Source organism: Bos mutus, chromosome 24 (genome assembly GCF_027580195.1).
Source record: "Bos mutus isolate GX-2022 chromosome 24, NWIPB_WYAK_1.1, whole genome shotgun sequence".
NCBI lineage: Eukaryota > Metazoa > Chordata > Mammalia > Artiodactyla > Bovidae > Bos > Bos mutus.
Window position 1 is genome coordinate 57,841,533 of NC_091640.1, and position 20,482 is coordinate 57,862,014.

The 20,482-nt window shown below is 42.7% G+C and overlaps 1 protein-coding gene, 1 long non-coding RNA gene and 1 pseudogene across 2 annotated transcripts in view; 2 read left to right on the forward strand and 1 right to left on the reverse strand.

Annotated features, from left to right (window-relative positions):
- ALPK2 (alpha kinase 2) overlaps positions 1 to 9,078 on the reverse strand; it is a 132,317-nt gene extending 123,239 nt beyond the window's left edge. Inside the window, 1 exon segment of the mRNA XM_070361602.1 lies at positions 8,940 to 9,078. The gene's annotated coding sequence lies outside the window, so the exon portion shown is untranslated.
- Positions 1 to 13,973, forward strand: part of LOC138985373 (uncharacterized) — a 56,319-nt gene extending 42,346 nt beyond the window's left edge. The window contains exon 4 of the long non-coding RNA XR_011462435.1: positions 7,373 to 13,973. This is a non-coding gene — a long non-coding RNA (uncharacterized lncRNA). The remainder of the gene's footprint in view (positions 1 to 7,372) is intronic.
- Positions 13,974 to 14,469: 496 nt separating this feature from the next.
- LOC138985420 (BET1 homolog pseudogene) lies at positions 14,470 to 16,588 on the forward strand (annotated as a pseudogene).
- Positions 16,589 to 20,482: the final 3,894 nt, after the last annotated feature.

A 20,482-nucleotide genomic window follows, 5' to 3' on the forward strand; every position in this document is an offset into this window, starting at 1 on the left:
AAGTGAAAAGTGAAAGTGAAGTTGCTCAGTCGAGTCCGACTCTTTGCGACCCCATGGACTGCAGCCTACCAGGCAAGAGTACTGGAGTGGGGTGCCATTGCCTTCTCCAGGAGAGAACACTATTTAACAATAAGTGTGCATGAGGAATCTTTTTTAATTTTTTATTTTATACTGAAGTATAGTTGATTAACAATGTTGTGATAGTTTCAGGTATACAGTAAAGTGATTCAGTTATAAATATACCTATATATCAAATTCTTTTCTCATTTAGGTTATTGCAGAATATTGAGCAGAGTTCCCTGTGCTCTACAGTAGGTGCTATACAGATAACTTGTTGGTTATCCATTTTAAATATAGCAGTGTGTACCTGTCTGTCTCCAACTTCCTATCTTTACCCCCAACTCTCCCCCTCGGTAACCATAAGTTCATTCCCTAAGTCTGTGAGTCTGCTTCTATTTTGTAAATAAGTTCACTTGTTAATAATAAGTTAATAATAGACAAGTTCATTTTTTTAACATTCCACATATAAGCGATATCACGTGATATTCGTCCTTCTCTAATCACTTCACTCAGTATGACAATCTCTGAGTCCATCCAGGTTGCTGCAAATGGCACTATTTCATTCTTTTTAATGGCTTAATATTATTGCATGTGGGACTTTCCTGGTGGTCTAGTGTTTAAGACTTCCAGTGCCTTCCAGTGCAAAGGGTATGAGTTTAATCCCTGGTTGGGGAAATAAAATCCCACATGCCTTGAGGCCAAAAAAAACAAAACATAAAAACAGAAGCAATACTGTAACAAACTCAATAAAGACTTAAAAAAATGGTCCACATCAAAAGATCTTTAAAAATATTCCATTACACACACACACACACACACACACACACTGTATATCTTCTTCATCCATTCCTCTGTTGGTGGACATTTAGGTTGCTTCCATGTCTTGGGTATTGTAAACAGTGCTGCAATGAACACTGGGGTGCATGTATCCTTTCAGACCATGTCTTTCTCTGGATAGATGCCCAGGAGTGGGACTGCAGGATCATATGGTAGCTCTGCCTTTAGTGTTTTAAGGAGTCTCCAACTGCTCTGCATAAGGAATCTTTGGTAGGCGAGAAAAATGGTTTAAAACTCGTCTATAACAATGGTTTTGCAACTTGATGAATTTAACAACATCACTGAATCGAACACTTAGAGTGAATTGCACAATGTGTAAAACATCCCTCAATATAGTTAATTTTTAAAACAGAGATAAGAAGACAAACAAGCGCCTAATAATATTCTTGTGGCATTGCTTGTGATAGCAAAAGACTGAGAGTACCTTAAATGTCCATCAGTAGTACCTAGTTACAGTCTATCTACACAGTGGAATTTTAAATGTCCAGCGGCAATGAGCATTAAAAAAAGAATAAGGCTTCTCTGGTAGTCAGGGGTAAACAATCCTCTTTGCGATGCAAGAGACACTGGTTCGATCCCTGGTCCAGGAAGATCCCACATGCTGTGGAGCAACTAAACTTGTGAACCACAGCAACTGAGCCCATGGCCTACAACTACTGAAGCCTGAGTGCCCTAGAACCCACGCTCCACAGCAAGAGCAGCCACCGCAACGAGAGGCCCACAGACCACAACTAGAGAAAGCCCACATGCAGCAACGAAGACCCAGCGCAGCCAAAAAATAAAAATAAATAAATACGTAAACCTTCTTTTTTTTTTTTTAAAAAGAATGAAGCAGTTCTGTATGTACTAATATGGAATAATCTCCAAAATACATTGTTGAATAAGATAAAGTATAGAAGAGAGTGTGGAGTATTCTATCACTTGCATAGTGAGAAAAGGAAGAATAAGTATTATAATATGCTTATTTATACACACAATGATTTTAGAAATTACAAGGAACTCGTAATCTGGTTGCCCCTGGCGAAGAGGTCTGAGTATCTGGAGAAAGGAAGGGACGCAAATTGAGAACACTGCTGGTCTCTGCCTTTCCTTTGGGATGGTTTAAATTTATGTACACATGCTCAAATGCTATGTCATGTCTGACTCTTTGCAACGCTTTGGACTGTAGCCCGACAGGCTCCTCTGTCCATGGGATTTCCCAGGCAAGAATACTGGAGTGGACTGCCATTTCCTCCTGCAGGGGATCTTCTCAACCCAGGGATTAAACACGTGTCTCCTGCATTACAGGCAGATTCTTTACCACTGAGCCCTCGGGAAAGCCCATTTTAAATGTATATATGTTACCTAATAAACAAATATAATGGCTTCCCTAGAATCTCAGATGGTAAAGAATCTGCCTGAAATGTGGGACACCCAGGTTAGATCCCTGGGTCGGGAAGATCCCTGGAGAAGGGAATGGCAACCCACTCCAATATTTTTGCCTGGAGATTCCCATGGACAGAGGAGTCTGGAGGACTACAGTCCATAGGGTCGCAAAAAGTCTGACATGAATGAGCGACTAACACAAACACAATAAACAGATATAATTTAGCTGTTAAATATTAATAGTGAGCAACTCCAGGTGTCCGGCAGGGTGCCTGGCACATAGATACATGAACACACTGAGCTGTAGCTGCTGTTTGCTCTCTCTGGGTTTGTTCCAAACTTCTTTTTTAGATGGACTTTGTCTTCCCACTCCCCTCTCCTTAAAAATCTGTGGCAGTTCGAAATCCGTTAAGGCAGGGTTAAAAAAAAAAAAAAAAAAAACAGCTTAAAGTTAGTGAGATCTGTAACAAAGTTGAATAACTCCTTTGATTTTATAATTGAAAAGAACCCCTGAAACACAGGCCGGTCAAATGACTTTTTCAAGGTCACACAGCTTGTTAGGGGACAGAGTCCAGGTTTCTAGATTCTAATTTCCAGCGGCTTATGTTGAAAGGATACATCCCTCTGTCTTTCTTATCTTTGTCCTCCTCCCTCAGGATAAAAGGCAATGCCACAAACACACAGGGTGGGCTTCCCAGGTGGCGCTGGAGGTAAAGGACTCGCCTGCCAATGCAGGAGATGGAAGAGACTCAGATCGATCCCTGGGTCGGGAAGATCTCCTAGAGAAGGAAATGGCAACCGCTCCAGTGTTCTCGCCTGGAGCATCCCATGGACAGAGGAGCTTGGTGGGCTACCCCAAAAGAGCCAGACACGAGTGAGACAACTTAGCACGCAGCACACATGACAGTGCTGTAAAGTGACGAACTTCAGTGACTTAACTGGCTAAAATCACTGTGGTTTGAAGTTGAACGAGGTGAACTGCTGCGTCCGGTCTAGGCATGTGTCATCAAGGTCACTGCTGAGAACACGCATGGTGAAGAAAGCCCCTCTCCGGTTGGGCCTCCACATTCTCCCAGGCTCCCTGAGTCCTTGAGCTCACCTTCCCTGCAACAAAAACCCCAGAGCAATCCCCAGAGTCATCCCTCTTTGGAGACTGTTTATTATAGATGGACCTAGAGGTGACATCCTGTGGAATCTGAGGCATCAGCCAGTGTCGGGGAGGACTTGGGGGATGTCCCACTCCCTGCCCTGTAATGGGCAAGAACAACACTACCTCCGGGGTAATGAGCTGAGCCTGCATTAACTATGCTGAACAAACCACCTGTCGGCGAGCCAGGGCGGAGAAAACCATAAGACTGGAGATGGGGGACAAGTGCTGTGGAGACTGTCAATATTATCTCAGCCACCCTCCTCAACACAGCCAGTTAGAGGGGCTCAGGAGAAAACTTTCTATTTTTGCCTCTACTTGGTTTGTTTTCTGAAGAATTTTTAAAATCATTCTTTATCTCCCCCCCTCCCCCCCCAGTAAAGTGTGGCTTAGAGAGAAGGAGCTTCACACCCAGTGGTTCATTCCATTCCAGAATAGAACCATTTTGTAGAAGGGCTTTCCAGGTGTCTCCATGGCAAAGAATCCACCTGCCAAGTAGGAGATGCAGGTCAGGAAGGTCCCCTGGAGAAGGAAATGATAACCCACTCCAGTGTTCCTGCCTGGGAAATCTCATGGACAGAGAAGCCTGGCAGACTCCAGTCCATGGGGTCACAAACAGTCAGACATGACTAAGTGACTCAGCACATCCTAAACCTTTGAAGCGTGAATACTGCCCACTGCCAAACTTAAGCCTAAGGGAGGAGATGGTATGACTTTAGAGGCCTTTCTCCAAAATGTCCAAAATCTCCCGAAGTGGCCACTTGCTTGTCTCCCTAGCTTCATTGCCTCTCTCATCACTCAAACCTGCTGAGGGGTAAGCTAGACGGCCCCCTCCCTGCCTCTGCAGGCTCAGATGGGTCTAAACTGATCAAGTACTCTTGCTGGGTGACTGGTTGCTAAGGTCTAAGCCAATCAGCACATGGGTTTCTGCAGAAAGTTCCACGGTTATCGAGTCAGTGGAAAGCTGAAGTCCTTTGCCCTGCTCTCTAACGAGGAAAAACAAAACATGCAGACCCCAAGGGAGGCTGATACCAGATGAGATTGAGAAAGCCAGCCTAAGGCTGAAACCAAAGCACACAAAACAGCAGAGTCTCCAGAAGTGCGGAGACCAGAGCTGGGGTCCCAACCACACTTCTTGGACTTTATAGTTGGGGGAGCAAGAAGAGCTGATTTTTAATTCCGATGTTCTGATTGTTGTTTTTGACTTTTGATGTTCTAGAAAGCACACGGATGCATCTGTACTTCCCCCTCCCTGGCCCATGGTGTTTGAAATCCCTACCATTCTCCCTCCATTCTCAAGATCTATGTGGACATGCCAGATTACAGACAGAAGTTAAGGATTTAAGATTAGATGGCTTAATCAAAGAATGCTTGTCTAAGAAAGTTCTAGGGATAACTAACCAAACCAACCTAATGAATTTCTGATTTCCATTGGCATCCTGTCTCTTTCTGCCCTTCATGTTTTGTTTGGGGGTTTTTCTGTTGCTGTTGTTATTGTTTCCTTTATAGAATGAGACCACCTTCCATCTCTGTATATTCAAATCCCACCAGTTTCGAACTCCACCGTTAAGTGCTGGCTTGTCCTTGAAACCATCCCGCTAGCCTCAGCTGGAAAAAGCAGCCTCCTCCTCAGTGATGGAGCCCTAACCTAAGCAGGAAAAAGCAGCCCCTCCCAAGTGGTGGACTGCCCACCTCGGTGTGTTCTCCCCACGCTCAGTCTTGCCAGCAGACACGCTCCGCTGCAGGCTGTTTCCCTACAGGACGCCTGATGGGTTTATCTTTTGTGTTCTCCACAGCTGTTGCTTATTGTGGCTTAGCCTTCTGCATCTGAGAAGTAGGCAAGGTTAGTGTTTGAAAAGAACCAGGGCAGAAATTACAGGCCAAAGAAATGGCTAAAGTGGTTCTCAAGGTGCTGGTCCCTGGGCCACACTGTCAGCCTCACCTGGGAACTTATCAGAAGTGCAAATACTCGGGACCTTCAGACTCAGAAACTCTGGGGGAGGAACCCAGGAAAACGTGTCTGTACAAGCTCTCTAGATGCTGCTGCACTAAGAGTTTGAGAAGTTTGAGAACCACGGGACTAGAGGAGGGTCTTAAACTACTGACTGAGGAGTGAACGACCCTGGTTTTCTAAGAGCAGGACTGAAGACCAAGTGGCAATCAAGGTGAGCTGGGTGGCCCCAGAAGTGCTGGTAGCAGCCATGCAGGAAATGGCCCTGGGGGGCTAGGTAGTATGCACTCAGCAGTGGATGGTCTGGAACTGATGCTCTTCAGCTTGTGTCCATCTCTTTGCCCTGATGTCCAAAGTCTCCTGGAGGGTGGTCAGGTGGGTGTACATGGGCAGAAACCTCAATGAAGGCTCCAAACACTTTTTAATGCTCTTTCTCTCACATAGTTGGACAATCATCCTTTCATTTTTACCTCCTAAGACGACATGATCACTTTCTTCCAAGCTTCTTTATGTTTCTGAATTTGGGACAGAATTAAGTGTAAGTTAACAGGGTTCCTTACAAATCTATTGGTAACTCAAGCAAAGAATTTATCCAGAAACCCTGAGATGCCTGGACAAAAGCTGTGGGATATCTCAGTCAAGACCACAAGGGCTACGTATAAAATAGATAACCAATGAGAACCTGCTGTGCAGCACAGGGAACTCTACTTGATGCTCTATGGTGACCTACATGGGAAGGAAATCCCAAAAAAGAGGAAATATGTGTATATGTATAGTCAATTCACTTTGCTGTTCAGCAGAAATTAACACAACACTGTAAAACAACTATAATAAAAACTTAAGAAAGAGAGCAGGGGAAAATAATAAAGACATGGTTACAGCTCTTCGGAGCTGCCCCATGAGACCTGCTTGTGATTCTTGTCTGCTCCATCCCTCTGAGGCTGTCCCTCCCTCACTCCAAAATAAAGAAGCCACCTGTTCACTACGAACCCTCATCACTGACCTTGAAATCCCAGGCATAGCTCCTGAGATCGCCCCCCGCCCCCCACCAGCTACCGTCTCCACTGAGTCCGACAATGCAGGTTCATTTCTGCATTGAAATGACCGACCGCTGTACAGTACCCATGTCTAGTAAAAAACGGGAACCAGTGCAAGACTCAGCTATAATCTTTGAGGGAAGATGGGTTTGTGCCTAAGTTTCCATACTAATCACAGACATCATCTTGTGTACATAGATTTACCTTTACCTTCCATGCCTATGGATTCATGAAAACCCCCATTTAAATACGGCACGGGGGGCGGGGGTTGGCGGCAAGAATACTGGAGTGGGTTGCCATTCCCTTCTCCAGGAGATCTTCCCGACCCAGGGATTGAACCCATATCTCCCGCATTGTAGGCAGATGCTTTACCATCTGAGCCACCAGGGAAGCCAATATGGCACTAACATGTATTAAACAGCACCATCAGATGATGCTGATGAATCTCGACTTAGCTTTTTAGATAGCACATACCCTATCAACCATTTCCAGGCAAAAAATAATTTTTCTTACTTATTGCAGATGCATTCTAAAATATAAACTTTTTTCTTTTGTTCTCAAATGTTTTTAAGTATAGAATTTTCTTCAAAATATATAAATGTCTATGTTGTTTTATCATTGCCCTGGTGTCAAACATGTGTTGTTTCTATTACTTTGATAGTTTATGTTAGGAAAGCATTCTGAAATTTTAGCAAAGAGAGAGCTGTTATTCAGTTGCTCAGTCATGTCTGACTCTTTGCGATCCCATGGACTGCAGCACACGAGGCTTCCCTGTCCTTCACCATGTCCCAGAGTTTTGGGTTTTTTTTAACAGTATGAAAAAAAGCAAAGAGAGAGAGAAGCTTTTTAATTAACCAAGGGGAGGAACTAGTCTTTGTGGATAAATTACGATTTGACAGACACTTTTGGTATATTTGCTCGTGTGATTCCCCCCATCAATCCTGTTAAGGTGGATGTTGTTATCGCCATTTACAGGTGAGAACACTGGAGTTCAGACTGGCTAGAAACTGTGCTAAAGTCGGGATCTGGTTCCAAATCCTGCCTCTGAGCCTGGGCTTGATTCCTCAGCTCCACTCTGCGTCCTGCATCTCCCTCCAGATTAGGACACTCGAGGGCATCCTCCTCCCACAGGCTGATAGCTGCATGTAAGTGTGTGTGGGGTGATGGAAAGTAAATTAAATTGGGAAGAGGTGTCTTTTCAAAGTGATGAAAATTAGGAATTCCACCCTACATAAAAACCTTCCCCAATTGTGACTGCATGCTTTGCAAAGAACTTCAAAGGACAACGGAGTTTGGGAGATGAAATCCATTTAAATTTCTTTTAAATCTGGATTTTAAGATCTGATCATGCTTCTCGATCATCAGTGCCTTTTGCTACAGGATTTGTCCCTCCGTCCATTCAGAAGGCGGCTCACAACATCCAGGGTTTTGGCTCAGAAGCCCAACAGCAAAGGAGCTGGTTCGATCTACCCTTGACTGATATTGCCGGTATAAAACGTTTCTGACCACTCCTGGTTAACTAATCATTCGAAAATGAGGGCTACCTTTACCTGAGGAGAAGGCTGTGGAAGGGAAATAATTACAGCAACAGCAGCTCTAAATGCCACTCTTATCTATTTTTAAATGCCTGCCAGATGTCTGTAACTGACACCCTTAATCAGTGCTTTGAGTTCAGATGTGTTCATCAGAATGTGACCGTGCTGCTGTTTCATTGATCTTTCTGGGGTTGATTTTTTTGTCTTCAATTTTCAAAAACATCCTAGTTAGCAACTCAAGTACAGTGTCATGCCAACAGTTAACAATACTGTTTTCTTTTTCTTCCATTTTGGTTTTGTTTGCTTTATTTTTTTTTAACAATACGGTTTTGTGCACTTAAACATGTATTAAGACAGTAGATCTCAAATATTCTTACCCCAGTTTTTAAAAAGGAAAGAAAACCTGTTTCAAAGACTCAGTGAATGTTTATACCGGCCATTTTGAAATGCCTGAGAGCTGTGCAGCAGCTTTCATTCCTGTCATCAGACAAGGGACCACTGGGTCCCTTCTCAAAGTTATTCCCATAAAAGGAATAACTTTTGACTGAAACACTCAAATATGTCAGGCAGAAGTACCGACGGGGGAGTTGCGTCCCCTGGGTCGTTACCTCAGATTTTTACGGTATTTTTCTTTGCAAAGCCTTCACAAATCATTCTTTTCATTCATCCTTAATGTTTATTTTTTTCCTAATTATTGAGATAGCCATGAGGTGAAAGAATCTTTTAAAATGGTTGTCAAGCCAAAATGGTCATTAAAAAAAAATAATAATAATAGATTTGCAAAAGTGTCAGAATGGACTGAAATGAAACAAACAAAAAAAAGGAGCATTAGGCCACTTGAAAACCCTGCAATGTACCCAAGCATGCTCTGTAGACCCTACTCATTTCATCCTGTTCTAGTTCCTAAGGAAACAGGGGGCTTAGTCCCCTTTTGCAGAAACTGTAAACAACAGCAGATGTAAAGCACAGCCACTCCTTATGTTAAAAACCAGAGCCTGGATACTTACTTTTCAATACTTTCTGTCCAGGAGGCGTGTCAGGAGGGCCAGCTCGGCTGTGGGTCCCCAGACTGTGTGCCAGGCATTGAGTGGGCGTCCCTGTTCCCGGGACAGGGGACACGGAGGAGTGACAGGGTTCGGGGTCTTTCCCCAAGTTTTTCAAAGCACAGTTGGGTCTGCTTCCAGGAAAGCTCCTGTCTTCCTAAGAGGGAAAATTCCGTGCCCAGGGACGTTCTGGAAGAAGAGCATGTTTTTTTTTTTCCCTGCCCCTGAATGAACTAGGTCATTGCTGAAGCTGGAGAATATTTTTTAGCATCACAGTGATGAAACTTGAGGGCTGTTTCTGCAGAAGGTGTGACCCTTGTTGACGCTGCCGGGGAGGCCCTGGCAGAGGGGCCTGGTGAAACGCAGCCCCGGGCGAGCTGATGAAACGCAGACAAGCTGTCCCTGATGGCTCGGAGACAGCCGCGTTTGGCAGAGCCCGTGCCAGACCTCAGGTTCAGGTGCTCGTCTCAGAAAAGCAGGATCTCGCTGCCTGATAAGGTGATCAAGGCCACAGGAGCATCAGCAGTTCTCCCACCAAGGCTATCAGGCACTTGAAACACACATAGGAAACCCAAAGTGGGGGAGGGGAAGGGAGGAGGGCAGGCAAAAAATAAGAGTCATATGTTATTTATTTAGAACTGGCATCACCATCACTCTGAAGTTCTCTGAGAAAAGCAGAAGCCACAGGAAGGCAGGCTCCACCCTGCTCCCCCCGTGGTCCCCTCCTCGCTCCCAAACACCCCTTTCTCTCATACACACAAACACACACACTCACACATGCACACACGTGCACATTCTCTGTCTACTTTGATTGCCAGAGTAAGAAGAAAAGAGAGGAAGACCAGAAGAAATCCAGAGAAGAATTGCCATGAGCCCTGGTTTGTTTGGTTTTTTTTTTCCAAATTATCAAGAATCGTTCTTGCTGTCAAAGTGGGTTTTGTAACATGGGCATTTCTCTTCTTGAATTTTGTCCAGTTCCAAGAAAGAACATAGAAAAATCCAGAAGTATCGCTGTGTAACCACTTTGCCGCTTTGCAAAAGTATTTTAATGCACTGTACCTGGAAACTGACAGCTTAGATGGAAACCTTTTACGAGACTCACAGCTAAAATTAGCAGCTTCAAGTGGGTGACTTTGAAAGGGACACAACTGCAAATACTCACTCCCTACTGAGCGTTATAATCCTCAAAAGCGAATTGTTTTAACACAGCACAGCGTGTGTGTCGCTATGCTTGGGTGGAATGTAACTTCTCACAAGATGAAAAATCATCATCTAAATTATTAGGTATCAAGGGTACTGTTGATGTGCTCTGTTTATTTCACTTGTACCTTCATTTGAGAAGAAAGATACTGAAAACTCAGAGACTTTAAAATAATGACTGTCTCTTGGGGAACACGTTTCCATTAAATGCAACAGAATGTAGAAATCACCACGTATTTGTGAATGTGGATATCCACTGGTTTTATTTAAAGCCTGATCCTCTTCACAGCAGAAAGTCATTTCCAGATAAGAGGAGATAATGTTAAGGTGACAGTGAAGAGAGAAAGAGGTTGTGATGATAAAAAAGTAAAAGTATCACACATAGCATGACAGGATAAACCCAACAGAGTAGACAAATGTGATGTGATCTTGAAAGAAGAGTTGCCTGGGAATTCTTAAATGGAAAAGTTGACATTATGAAATTTAATTTTGGTCTTCACAAACAATTTGAAAGACAAGCTCCCTCAACTCCTACCATCCACCCCCTAGCAAAATAAATTTAAGGAGCAGAGAATTTAAATATATATATATATATATATACAGGACTTCCGTAGTGGCTCAGATGGGAAAGAATCTCCCTGCAACTCAGGTGATTCAGGTTCAATCCCTGGGTTGGGAAGATCCCCTGGAGAAGGGAATGGCTACCCACTCTAGTATTCTTGCCTGGATACACACACACACACACACACACACACACACATAATGGATTAGCCATCTCATTAGCCTGCAGCCATCGAATTTCTGACGTTGGTATTAAACTCAGGCCGGGTCACTGTTCTGAACTTTTTATGACTATCCGAAGGAGAAAGAATAGGAGGGATGTTGAAGAGAAAAAAAGGAAGGCATATATTTGTGTCTCTCGCATAGCATCAGAAATACGTGAGTTTGTGATTAAAAATAAAGACATAAGAATGTTTGGCATCATATCAAGTGAAGTAGTATGGAATAGAGAAAATGGTTAAGTAAGCTGTTTATCTAAAGCTGCAGGAGAAGGAAGAAAACTCTCTTCACGTGAGAGATTTTTCATCTAAGGAGCAGAGTTGGAAGTGTATTTTTTATCAGATGCCATTTAATTGCTTCTCTGAAAGGCTTTTGAGGCTGTTTTAGTTTCTTGGCATGTGGAATGAATGGGTGCCATGCGACGTACTGGCCACTCTGGGCTCACTGGGGAAGGGGACCTAATCAGTTTCCCACACGTCTGAACATTTCAAGCAAATCCAGACGGTCCTTTAGCTGCTCTCTGCTCCCATAACTTGGGCTTGAATTGGTCCGTGAGGGGTTTATCGCTCACCTTATCCCTCCTGGCACAGGAGGTCTTCGAATGCTCGCGTCTAACGGTCTGAGTGACGGATGCCCTTCCCAGCACAGCACATTCTTGGCTGAGCTTGGGTACCAACCACATGTCAGGTCAGATCAGATTTTCTGCCAGGGTCCTCGGGCCAAGCTGGAACTGAGCAGGTCAGTCCAGCTTGCAGGGAGCTGTGTGGGGAGAGTCCCCCGCTGTGGAGAGCAGCACTTCACCCCATCCAGGGTCCAGGGACTCTCAGAGCTTCTGCAGTATGTGCAGTTCCTCGTTCAGTGGACCTGACCCAAGTCAGGCCTTTGCGACCTGCATTCAGTTCCCTCTATATTAAAGGGCTGCTAGTCACTCACGGAGAAGGCAATGGCACCCCACTCCAGTACTCTTGCCTGGAAAATCCCATGGATGGAGGAGCCTGGTAGGCTCCAGTCCATGGGGTGGCTAAGAGTTGGGCACGACTGAGCAACTTCACTTTCACTTTTCACTTTCATGCATTGGAGAAGGAAATGGCAACCCACTCCAGTGTTCTTGCCTGGAGAATCCCATGGATGGAGGAGCCTAGTGGGCTGCCATCTATGGGGTCGCACAGAGTCAGACACGACTGAAGTGACTTAGCAGCAGCAGCAGTCACTCAGGTCACTTGGGCTTCTCAGGGGGCTCTGCGGGTAAAGAATCCGCCTGCCAAGGAAGGAGATGCAGGTTCCATCCCTGGGTTAGGAAGATCCCCTGGAGGAGGAAATGGCAACCCTCTCCAGTATTCTTGTCTGGAAAATTCCTTGGATGGAGGAACCTGGCGGTCTACAGTCCTGTGGTTGCAAAAGAGTCGGACACAACTGAGCAACTGAGCACATGCAGTCACTTAAGTAGGTCAATTCCACAAGTATTCCTTTCCCTCAAGTACAGAAGTGAAAGAACTAGTAATGTTCACAGAACACCTTACAGAAGCATTTAATCCAAACTTCCCTGGCAGTTCAGTGGTTAAGACCCCATGCTTCCAATGTAGAGAGCACAGGTTTGATCCCTGATCGGGGAACAAGGATCCCACATGCCATGGGATGTGGTCAAAAATAATACATAAATAAATAAATAAAAATAGCATAAAATAATAGCAATGTATAAGACAAGGGGAAACTGTTACTATATTAGGAGTTTATGATTAACATGTACACATATCAATAACCTCAGATATGCAGATGACACCACCCTTATGGCAGAAAGTGAAGAGGAACTAAAAAGCCTCTTGATGAAAGTGAAAGAGGAGAGTGAAAAAGTTGGCTTAAAGCTCCACATTCAGAAAACGAAGATCATGGCATCTGGTCCCATCACTTCATGGGAAATAGATGGGGAAACAGTGGAAACAGTGTCAGACTTTATTTTTTTGGGCTCCAAAATCACTGCAGATGGTGACTGCAGCCATGAAATTAAAAGACGCTTACTCCTTGGAAGGAAAGTTATGACCAACCTACATAGCATATTGAAAAGCAGAGACATTACTTTGCCAACAAAGGTCCATCTAGTCAAGGCTATGGTTTTTCCAGTGGTCATGTATGGATGTGAGAGTTGGACTGTGAAGAAAGCTGAATGCTGAAGAATTGGTGCTTTTGAACTGTCATGTTGGAGGACTCTTGAGAGTCCCTTGTACAGCAAGGAGATCCAACCAGTCCATTCTAAAGGAGATCAGACCTGGGTGTTCTTTGGAAGGACTGATGCTAAAGCTGAAACTCCAATACTTTGGCCACCTGATGTGAAAAGTTGACTCATTGGAAAAGGCTCTGATGCTGGGAGGGATTGGGGGCAGGAGAAGAAGGGGACGACAGAGGATGAGATGGCTGGGTGGCATCACTGACTCAATGGACATGAGTTTGAGTGAACTCCGGGAGTTGGTGATGGACAGAGAGGCCTAGTGTGCTGCAATTCATGGGGTCGCAAAGAGTTGGACACAACTGAGCGACTGAACTGAACTGAACTGAACTGAACACACTACCATATATAAAACAATCAACAAAGACCTACTCGATAGCACAGGGAACTCTACTCAATATTCTATGATAATCTAAATGGGAAAAGAATCTGAAAAATAATAGATACATGTATACGTGTACCTGAAACTAACAAAGCATTATAAATCAACTATGTGCACAGCCATTCAGTCGTGTCTGACTGTTTGTGACCCCCTGGACTATAGTCCATCAGGCTTCTCTGTCCATGGAATTTCCCAAGCAGGAATACTGGAATGGGTTGCCATTTCCTTCCTCAGTAAATCAACTATATTCCAATATAAAATTAAAAAAAAAAATTTTAAGAAGTATTTAATACATCTTGTTCATAAAGTACCTAATACAGCTACCTAAAACCGCAAGAATCAAAACCAGGTTAAAATTCAATTTCACTGTGTAGGACAATCTAAGTACCCAAAAAAAAAAAACAAAAACCCAAACCTCTATGATAAGATTTTAGCACAGTTATTCCTATGCTTCAGTTTCACTTCAAAACAGTCACCAAAAAAAGTATTACAACTGTCAGAATAGGAGAATATATCAATTTTTACAAATTTATAGATTGAGCCCTAGGCCCAATTTCACAAATACTAAGTCAAATTAATTATTTGATTGGTGTATGGAAGTTTAAATTTTTAAAAATATTTGTGTATGGTATGTATATTAAGTATTTTACAAACGTTTCATTTTAAGGCTTTCCTTCTGATTATCAGAGTAAAATGTACTCATTACTAAAAATTTCTGATATTTTTATTTAAAAAATTTTAGATCTCCCACAACCCAAAGATAACTACCATTTTGGTGTATCTCCTTCTGCTCTTGTATTTTCTCTTTGTGCATTTTTTATGCTTTCTTTTCTCTTGTTTGTTTGTCGGGTTTTGTTACTTAACATGGGCCTGTCATTCAGAATTCTTTAGCCTACACACTGTTCTGTCGGATGAATGTGTTATACTACTTTGTGTAGCCAGTGTGCTAATCCTAGATACTTAGGTTGCTTATGCATTTTTGCTTTTATAAACCTTTGGGCACATTGCTCTAGTCTAAGGATAGGATGTTAAAAGAGGCACCAAGGGACTGATGTCGTGGCACATTGGAGGAAGCAGTTGCTGTTTCTCCGGGCCCTGGTCCTGAGGACGCAGTCCAGGTGGTCCCTGGCCTCTTCCTACCCACCCCTCTGCCCTCTGGCAGGTTGAGCAGTGCAGGCCTGGGTGAAGGAGTACCCCCTGGCAAGTATGGGAACTATGGCTATCCTAATAGTGGGCATAGTACCTGTGAAGAGGAGAATGAGAGATTCATGGAAAGTCTGAGAAACAAAGTAACTGCGATAAAATCTCTTTCCATCGAAACAGGGTATGAAGTTAAACATCAAAATAAATTATTAGTTGAAATGGATTCACGGTTTGATTCTACAACTGGATTTATAGGTAAAACTTTGGGAAAACTGAAGCTTTTATCCAGAGGAAGCCAAACGAAGTTGCTGTGCTGTGATGCTATTCTCATTGTTTGTCTTTTTTGTCATTCACTGGATTATTAAACTGAGGTGATACAAGTCAGTGTGAGTTTGGAATTTGTTCCAACTTAACAGCTTGGAGTACCACATCAGTAAAAAAAAATCAGCATCAAAACATTTCCAAATTTCAGCTACTATGGCTCGTCCCATCAAAGAGGGCTGAATCTTGTTTTATAAATCGATAATACAGTGCTCTTTGGATACTGTTTCTTAATGATTCACTTTTTGCCCCTATTTTCAGGGTACTGAGATGTTCTGAGGTTCACTCTGGCCCTACCAATTTTTTCCTGTTTTTTGCTGTGAGATTAAAGAGCAGTTATAAAATTCTGTTGTGACCATAAATGTAGGTTTCTGTTCCACATAAAGAACTTCGTGAGAGAGCAGTAGTGCCTAGAGAGCCTGGTGCTGTGCTCCTGAGCTGGAGAGCGAGTCTGTGATGGATGGCGAGTGTGTTCCTGAACTGTCATCACCCCAGTGTTGTACTCTTCTTCCCTCCTTTATTTTGTTTAAATTGTAGGCTGTTTTGGTTTTTTTTTTACCTACAGTTTTCCTAATAATTTTTGATGATATGACTCTTCTTCCCCTCCTCTACCCAAGGACCTCAGTCTTTACTAAAACGTGTTATTTTGGCATATTTCTAGTAGGATCCAAAACAAATATGTACCAGTATAGTTGTCATTTTATATTAACTTTATATATATATATAACATTGACTTGGCTTATAATAATTTTATGATTTTAGCCCCTTAGGCCATTTGGTTATCATTTATGACAGAATAATGTGAAGCTAAAGTAATTGCTAAGCTCTGAATGGAAATAAAATGTTCAGGAAAAGTAGTTGCCTCTGCTTTATTATGTGCTCAAAATAAATATTGGAAATACTCAGACATTGAACTTGGGGTTAAGGACACTGTTGTTTTAATCCAATGTATTTGTTTACAGGAAACAAAATGCAAAACTGGACTGCTAGGTAGATGTCAAAATGGTGTGAGATTGTCTGTATTGCTGCTGTTCTGGAATTTGCTCATTTATGGGCTTCAAAAATAAAATTTTTAATAAAAGTTTTTAAAAAGTGGCATCAAGGGATCAAAAGTTACAAAGATTTTAAGGTTTTGAAATATACTGCCAAACAAAACTCCATCAGTTGTACTGCGTTTTGTCTCCACCAGCATGAGGGAGCCTGCCCATCTTACTTCGAGAGTAGTAACTCTTGGCACTGAACACTATTACTGACAACATTTCTGCCAATCTTAGAAGCAGAATTTCTTCGATTGCCAATGAGGTTAAGTAGTGTTTTACAAGTCATTTGGACCTTCTTTCATGAGTTGAATTTTCAGTTTCTGGGGTCAGCTTTGCTTGTTGAGTGTTTTCCTTTTGCACATATTAAAAACACTTCTTAAATAATTTGCTACAAATAAGCTCTATCTTCCAATTGGTGGTTTTGACACATAGACGTTATGAATTTGTGAAGTCTTGAAATGTAGAAGCTATGAATTTTTATTTAATAAAAGCTATGCAGGAAGGAGGAAAAGGGAGTTGGTTTTTTTTTTTTTTTTAAGAGTACAGGGTTTCAGTTTTGCAAGATGAAAGTTTTGAAGAGTTATTTGACAACAGTGTGAATATACTTACCACTACTACATTGCACACTTAAAAATGGTTAACGTGAAAATTTTTATGTTATTTTTTAACCACAATCTTTAAAAAGCAATCTTTTTCTTGTGGTTTCTTCCTTTGCTTATAAAGCCCTGTTTCTATATGCACTTTTCTACTACCCCATACTACCCCATGGCAGAGTAGAGAGTAGTAATGCACACTTCATGGCAAATAGATGGGGAAACAGTGGAAACAGTGACAGACTTTATTTTCTTGTGCTGCAAAATCACTGTGGACGGTGACTGCAGCCATGAAATTAAAAGACACGTGCTTTTGGAAGAATAGCTGTGACAAACCTAGACAGCATATTAAAAAGCAGAGACGTTACTTTGCCTACAAAGGTCCATCTAGTCAAAGCTATGGTTTTTCCAGTAGTCATGTGTAGATGTGAGAACTGAACAGTAAAAAAGGCTGAGCACCAAAGAATTGATGCTTTTGAACTGTGCTGCTGGAGAAAACTCTTGAGAGTCCCTTGAACTGCAAGGAGATCAAACCAGTCCATCCTAAAGGAAATCAACCCCAAATATTCATTGGAAAGACTATTGCTGAAGCTGAAACTCCAATACTTTGGTCACCTGATGTGAAGAGCTTACTCATTGGAAAAGACCCTGATGCTGCAGGGTCTGAAGGCAGGAGGAGAAGGGGACAACAGAGGATGAGATGGTTGGATGGCATCACCGACTCCATGGACATGAGTTTGAGCAAACTCCAGGAGATGGTGAAGGACAGGGTAGCCTGGTGTGGTACAGTCCATGGGGTTGCAAAGAGTCAGACATGACTGAGCTACTGAAGAACAACAACAACAGGATCAATTTGTGCCTTTTTCCTTAACCCAGATGTCTAGGATTCTCAGTCTCCTTGGTGCTTTAGGGGCTTCCACCCTTCACAGCTAAGAGAGTGATACGGCTATAGGTACAATAGTAGGGTTTTGGTCTAAAGACTAGAGTTTTTTCTGCCATTAAAAAAAGAATGAAATGGGAATTAGGTCTTTCTACTATGACTCACGCGAAGAGTTGACTCTTGGAAAAAACTCTGATGCTGGGAGGGATTGGGGGCAGGAGGAGAAGGGGATGGCAGAGAATGAGATGGCTGGATGGCATCACCGACTCAATGGACATGAGTTTGAGTGAACTCCGGGGGTTGGTGATGGACAGGGAGGCCTGGTGTGCTGCAGTTCATGGGGTCACAAGGAGTCAGACACAACTGAGCAACTGAACTGAACTGAGCTGAACTATGACTCAATGAGGAGGCTAGAAAATCTTCTCACTCTAAAGCAACTATAAAGATAGACAATGTAGGCAGCCATTTTAATGCTCTGAAAATCACCATTTGATTGCTCATGTAACAATATGAGAAGCATTTATGGTTGAGAAAATCTCAACTTTGGGTACTAATAGCAAGTCTCTATGACATTCTTTTTGGTCATACAAGATGGACAGGGAGGCCTGGCGTGCTGCAGCCCATGGGATCACAAAGAGTCGGACACAACTGAGCAACTGAACTCAACTGAACTGATGACATTCTTGACTGGTTGTTGTTGCTCAGTTGCTAAGTCATGTCTGACTCTTTGCAACCCCATGGACTGCAGCACACCAGGTCTTCCTGTCCATCACCAAATCCTGGAGTTTACTTAAACTCATGTCCATTGAGTCGGTGATGCCATCCAACCATCTCATCCTCTGTTGTCCCCGTCTCCTGCCTTCAATCTTTCCCAACATCAGCGTCTTTTCCAATGAGTCACTTCTTTGCATCAGATGGCCAAAGTATTGGAGTTTCAGCTTCAACATCAGTCCTTCCAATGAATATTCAGGACTGATTTCCTTTAGGATGGACTGGTTGGATCTCCTTGCAGTCCAAGGGACTCTCAAGAGTCTTCTCCAACACAACAGTTCAAAAGCATCAAATTGGTGTTTTTTCTGACACCAATATCACGATCCAGAAAAAAAAAATTGGGAAATTGAGTTTTATTAAAATTAAAAATTCCTTTGTTTTAAAGGATATCACTACACACCACAGACTGGGATAAAGTGCAAACCATTATATATATATATATTTATATATGATAACATATCATGTATATTCTTTAAATTAATCTATATATATGTATACTTGAAATGTATATATTATTGAAATCTCTCAAAACTCAACAATAGAAAGACAAATAACCCAACTAAAAAATGGACAAAAGCGTTGACTAGACATTGAACTAAATAAAATACACAAATGGCTAATAAGCACATGAAAGGATGCTCAGCACAGTTAATCATTAAGGGATTAGACCATAATGAGATACCACTACATAGCCGGTAGGATGGCTGTAATAAGAGACAGACAATACCACATCCATTCACATGGATCCGAAAAAACTGGAACGCTGATACACTGCCAGTGGCACAGCCACTTGGGAAAACAGTTTGGCGGTTTCTTAAACCGTATCATACCTGACCATACGACCGAGCAATTCCACTCCTAGAAATCTACCTATAAGAAATGAAAACACATATCCAAACAAAAACCTGTATGCCAAAAAGTGGAAACAGTCCAAGGAGCAGTCAACCAGTGAATGGATAAAACAAATTATAGTACATCCGTCCATACTATTCAGCAGTAAAAGCAAAAGGACCCAGATACATGCTACAACTCTGAAGAAAGGCAAAAACATTATGCTAAGTAAAGAACTAGATGCAGGGGCTGCCCTGGTGGATCAGCGGTGAAGAATCCGCCTGCCAGTGCCGGGGACACAGGTTTGATCCCTGATCTGGACAGATGCCACATGGCTGGGGGCAACTAAGCCCTGGGTCCGAACGACTGTGCCCACGTTCTGGAGCCTGTGCTCTGCAACGAGAGAAGCTAACCACAGTGAGAAACCCACACACTGCGACTGGAGTGGCCCCCACTCACCAAGATTAGAGAAAGCTCGAGCGGCAACAAAGACCCAGTACAGCCAAAAATCAGTAAATAAATCAATCTAAAAATTAGGTGCAAAAGGCCGTATAATGAATGGTGCCGTTTGTAAAATGAAATGTCCAGAAGAGACAAATTTATACAGAGGGATGTGAGGGCGATCTGGTTGCGACATCTGTCACCCCATTGATCGCCAGGGTTGATTCGGCTGATCTGGCTGGCTAGGCGGGTGTCCCCTTCCTCCCTCACCGCTCCATGTGCGTCCCTCCCGAAGCTGCGCGCTCGGTCAAAGAGGACGACCATCCCCGCTAGAGGAGGACCGGTCTTCGGTCAAGGGTATACGAGTAGCTGCGCTCCCCTGCTAGAACCTCCAAACAAGCTCTCAAGGTCCAAATTTATACAGAGAAAAAAGATGTCAGCAGTTACCTCGGGCCTGGGGCAGGCGGGAAGATAAGCTGCAAATGGACACAACGGAACTTAGGGAAATGATGAAATGCTCTGAAGCCGGATGGTGGTAAATGTCTGCACAACTATCAATATATTAAACATTGGTGAGTCATACACTAACATGCGGAGAATTTTATTTTATGTAATCTATATTTCAGTAAAACTTTTTAAAATGTATAAGAAAACAGTTAATGGCTCCCTTGTCTATCCTTTAAAATTATTTTTGATTTGAATTTTATATTCTTTCCAGAATACTGAAGTATAATTTGTATAAAGTTTGAAAATCTTTTCTCGCATCCTGCAGGTTGCCTTTCCACTGCTTCCTTAGCTGTGCAAAAGCCTTTTAGTTCGACACAGTCTCACTTGGGTATTTTTGCTTCTGTTGCTTGTGATTTTGGTGTCATATTCAAGGTATCATTGTCAAGATCAATGTCAA